Source organism: Pteropus alecto, unplaced genomic scaffold (genome assembly GCF_000325575.1).
Source record: "Pteropus alecto unplaced genomic scaffold, ASM32557v1 scaffold468, whole genome shotgun sequence".
NCBI lineage: Eukaryota > Metazoa > Chordata > Mammalia > Chiroptera > Pteropodidae > Pteropus > Pteropus alecto.
Genome location: NW_006441394.1, coordinates 894,923 through 899,603, shown reverse-complemented (window position 1 = coordinate 899,603; position 4,681 = coordinate 894,923). Strand labels below are relative to the sequence as shown.

The 4,681-nt window shown below is 42.1% G+C and overlaps 1 protein-coding gene across 2 annotated transcripts in view; it reads right to left on the bottom strand.

The window, feature by feature from the left end:
- The window catches only part of PGAP2 (post-GPI attachment to proteins 2), a 17,868-nt gene extending 13,202 nt beyond the window's left edge, over window positions 1-4,666 (bottom strand). Inside the window, exon 1 of one of the 2 annotated variants that reach the window (XM_006918708.3) lies at window positions 4,165-4,666. The gene's annotated coding sequence lies outside the window, so the exon portion shown is untranslated. The remainder of the gene's footprint in view (window positions 1-4,164) is intronic. The other variant, XM_006918707.3, reaches the window with a different exon arrangement.
- Between the last annotated feature and the right edge of the window lie 15 nt (window positions 4,667-4,681).

Here is a 4,681-nt window from a genome sequence, read left to right as displayed (position 1 = left end):
GGAAAGAGGCTGAATGAACCGTAATCCTTCCTGCAGGCACAATGCGGGCTTGTCAGAGCACCTGCAGGGGTTGGCCCACCTCTGAGCTAGACACCACCATCACATTTTCCTCTATTTAAATCCTTACAGTAATAATTAACACATTTTGAGAACCCTTGTGTCCCAGGCACTTTTCTACTTTTTACGTTGTCCCATTTAATCATAAAAACTCTATGAGGTAGATAATATTAATATCTCCATTTACCAATGGAAAACAGAAAATATGTTACCTACCATATAGTTAGTAAATGTCAGAGCCAGGAGTCTGACACCTGAGCTCAATTCCTTTAATCACTGTATACCGTTGATCCCACAAGGTAACTATAATCACCACTTTGTAGATGAGGAAACAGAAGCTCCAATTTGATTAACTTGCCAGAGCTTATTTCCTGCATTCCCCTTGTTCATTCACTCAGTCTAGGCCCTCTCTGTGTCAGGCCCTGGGCTGGGCAATGGTGGGCCCAGATATACTGGGCCCACTTCTGGGGCCTTGAAGTCTAGAGGGAAGGTGTCTTACTCTAAAAACCACTTTTCCTGACTTTGAATTCTTCCAACCCTGTCCTTTAAGGTCCTAAAGCAAGTGAATGATTAATAAAATTTTACTAAAAGAACCTCCTCCATTTAGTTTCAAAAACTAAATTTAGGTTTTCTATCATGGGGCTTTGCATCATCCTCTTTGTTTAGTTCCAACCCACAGATGCCTGCTTCTGGCCCTTGTTCCCTGTCTTGAGCTTTTTTCCTGGTCCCACATCTTTACTCTCCCTGCTCATCTGGCTTGGAATGCTTCTTTTCCTCCATCTCAGCAAACTCTACCCTTCCAGTAAAGGTAATGATTAGCATGACACTTTAGTAAGTTAGGAATGCATATGGTAATTTCTAGAGCGATCACTAAAATAATAGAAAAAAATAATTTAATCTCCAAATTGATACAGGAGGAAAAATGAAATAATCCAGAATGCGGGAAAGGAGATTTAAATGACCAATAAGCACGTGAAAAGATGGTCACCATCATTAGTCATTGGGGAAACGTATATGGAGACCACATGAGATGACATTTTACACCCTCCAGGATGGCTATAATTACAAAAATATATAAATAACAAGTGTTAGCAGCGATATGGAGAAACTGGAACCCTCATATATTGCTGGTGAGAATGTAAAATGGTACAGCCACTTTGTAAAAAGAGTTTGGCAGTTCCTCGAAAAGTTAAACATAGTTACCACATGACCTTGCAAATCTACTCCTAGATATAAACACAAGAGAACTGTAAACATGTCCATGATAAATTTGTACACGAATGTTCGTAGCAGCATCATTCATAGTAGCTAGCCATAAGGTAGAAGTAATTCAAATGTCATTCAACACATGAATGTATAAACAAAAATGAAATATTCGTAAAATGGAATATTATTCAATCATAAAAAGGAATGAAGTACTGATACATGCTTCAACATAGATGAACCTTGAAAACATTATGCTAAATGAAAGATGTCAGACACAAAGGCCACATATTATATGATTCCATTTATATGAAAAGTCCAGAATAGGCAAATCCACTGAGAGAAAGTAGATTAGTAGTTGCCAAGGGCTGGGGAAGGGAGAAATGGGGAATGACTGCTAATGGGTCTGGGGTTTCTATTTGGGGTCATAAAAATGTTCTGGAATCAGATATTGGTGATGGTTGCACAACCTTGTGAAGATACTAAAAACCTTTGAATTGTACAATTTAAACAGTGAATTTATTATGTGTGACTTATCATGTTATGTGACTTATATCTCAACTTTAAAAAAAAATCTAGCAAAGAGCTGGGCCTCAATAAATGGCAGTTATTACTACAAAAGTAGATAAGTAAATAAAGAAAAAGAGGAGTCCAGTCAAGATGGCGAAGTAGAATCTTAAAAATAAAGAAAGAAAACAGCCACCCTCATAAACCAATAGAAGTGAGGAAAGTGAGATAGAGGACAAATAAATGAGAGACAGGAATAGAACTAGTAGGACAAGTAGAAAGAATAAAATATTAGATAAAATCCTGAATATATTGGAAAATTCATTAAATTCAAGAACTAAATGCTCTAGTTAAAAGTCAAAGGTATTCACACAAGATTTATAAAAATTTAATTGTATGCTACTTACAAACATCACTATTCACTATCAAGTTATAGGAAAAGAGGAAAGAAATCAACATTTACTGAATGCTTACTATGTGCCAAAAATGTGCCCAGTCTAGTCCTTTGCAAATTCCATTATCTTATTTGACCTTCACAACCACCTTATAAAATAGGAATAGTGTGCCTATTTTATAGACAAGAAAACTGGGGCACAGAACAATTAAATAATTTATGCAAGGTCTAAAAAAGCTAGTAAATCTGGCACTTGAACTTAGCTATCTGACTCCAACTCAACAGTTTCACTTTTACTTTTCTACTTAAGAAAATAATTCACTCATTCATGTGTCAAACATTTAATGTGCACCTATACTGTCTATTTGGCCTTAGGAAAACCAGAACAAATAAGTAGAGGAAAGGGGTTTAATTGAGTTTAAGGATTTGAAGGTGAGAAATCGAAGGTTCAGGAGGGCAGTGAGGAAGCTATTGTAACTATCCAGAGAGAACTAAGGACTTTTTGATGCAGAGCTTAGGTAAGGGAGGGTGGAGGAGAAGGAGAGATATTTGGGTGGAAGGGTTGGGGGAAGGTGGCTGGAGTCAGATGTAAAAACTGTTTTACTATTTGACACTTTATATATATATTTTTTTATTCTTTCAATCATCTACTAAGCACCCACAAGTACCAGGTTTCTCCTATACATTATCTTATTTCATCTTTATGACAAATTATTACTCCACTTTTTGACAAATTAATCAATTATCTCTAATCCCTCACCACCACTGAAAACCCACAGGGATATAAGATCACCTACTTTGGGGCAGCACCCATTTCAATTTTGCGTTGATGCCCCAGGAAGAGGTGGTGGTGGAACAGTCATCCAAATACGTTTTATGAGCCCAGTCCCTGCTATTCCGTGTAGGATGCTCAGTCACTAGGTCTAGTTTCTACAACATGCTCAACCCTTCCTTTTGTAATATCGCTCTTCTGCACTAGGCCTGGCCCAGGTAAGAGGTGGTGGGTAGGAACACCACTGTTAAAGAAAAAAAACAAACTATAGGCTCAAAATGGCATCACTCATGCCAAAAGCCCATGATACCAAACCTAGATTTAATACCTTATCTAACTGCACTTTCAACCTCTCCCAGAAACATAATCTTAATCAACCAGTATAAAATTTTCCGGTCAGGCATCAGTACGGTAATCTCACAAAGACCCTCTCCATCCTCCATAAAAAGAAGCAATCTACATGTTAAAAACCTGTCATCTTCTCTTCCCCGGAAAAAAAGATGTGAGTCCTCCAAATAATACTTTCTTTTTCTAATAACTCCCTTGCCCCACCCTTCTTCCTGGAAAATCCTTTCATTTTGTACAACCCCTCATGTTCCCTTCCAGCTGCTAGTTGGGTTGCTTCCAGATTTATGAATCGTTTAATAAAGCCAATTAGATCTTCAAATTGACTTGGTTGAATTTTATTTTTTAACATCAAGATGCAGAAAATGCAGCTCTGACTTCCAAGAGCCCAGGCACAGAAGACATGAAAGTAATAGATTACAAAGTGATATGGTTGTAATAGAGGCCTGCCCAAGCATTAACCCCACTTGCTGAGAGAGATCTGCAAATACACCCCAGAGAGGGCGGGAACATTTGAACCAGGGCTTTAAGAAGGACGGGTCTGGGAGCGGGTGTTCGTAAAGGGTAGGTTGGCAAGAAGTTCCAAGAATCCTCATTTGTACCAAGTCCTGTGCTTAGCCGGAAATTCCCTTAGGGCATTTCTGATGTTCATAACGTCTATCCTAGGGATTTGGAACGGGAAAAGGTGTTAGGGCTGGCATGGGTCAGGAGACAAGGAGGCCAGGTTTTAAGGCCTCCAAGCAGCTGCAGACAAGCTACGTGGACAACCACCCACGAGGGCCCTCCAGCACCGCACGTGGTCTGGTCAGGAAGTGAGGGCAGGACGACCGGGAAGCCTTCCCATCACCGCCCGCAGACTGGGGCAAGGTAAGGGTAGAATAGTTACCACGCCATCCTGGAGCCTTTCCTCTGATTGGCCCGAGCTTCAGCAGCCCGGGGCTCTGCGCTCGAACAAAAGGGGCGGAGCCTTAGTATAGCGTCACCACTCTTCTCCCACACCCCGCCCGATGTAGCCATTCATCGGCCCACTTCGAGGGGCCCTGTGTGACGTCACGAATCTCTTCCAGCCAACCGCAGCAGCCAAAGACGGGACTCCATTTCCCTCCCACTGCCCCACCGCTTTCCTTCCCCCTAACTCCTTATGTCCCTCCTCTTCCCCTTCGCCCCTTCTCCCGAAGTCCGCCCTCACGTTCGGTTTCAAAAGACTCATTGCCCAATGAGTAACAGGGTGGGCCTAGAGTGGCGGCGGCGTCTGCCAATGCGCAGGCAGCGAGGGCGGAGCACCCAGAGCGAGCCTCTGACGGCGGGCGGCGTGTGACGCAGTCGGGCCCACTGCGCGCTGCGCCCGAAGCGGCGGTCGGTATCGGTGGCGGCGGCGGCGACGGTTTCGTGGTGGCCGCGCG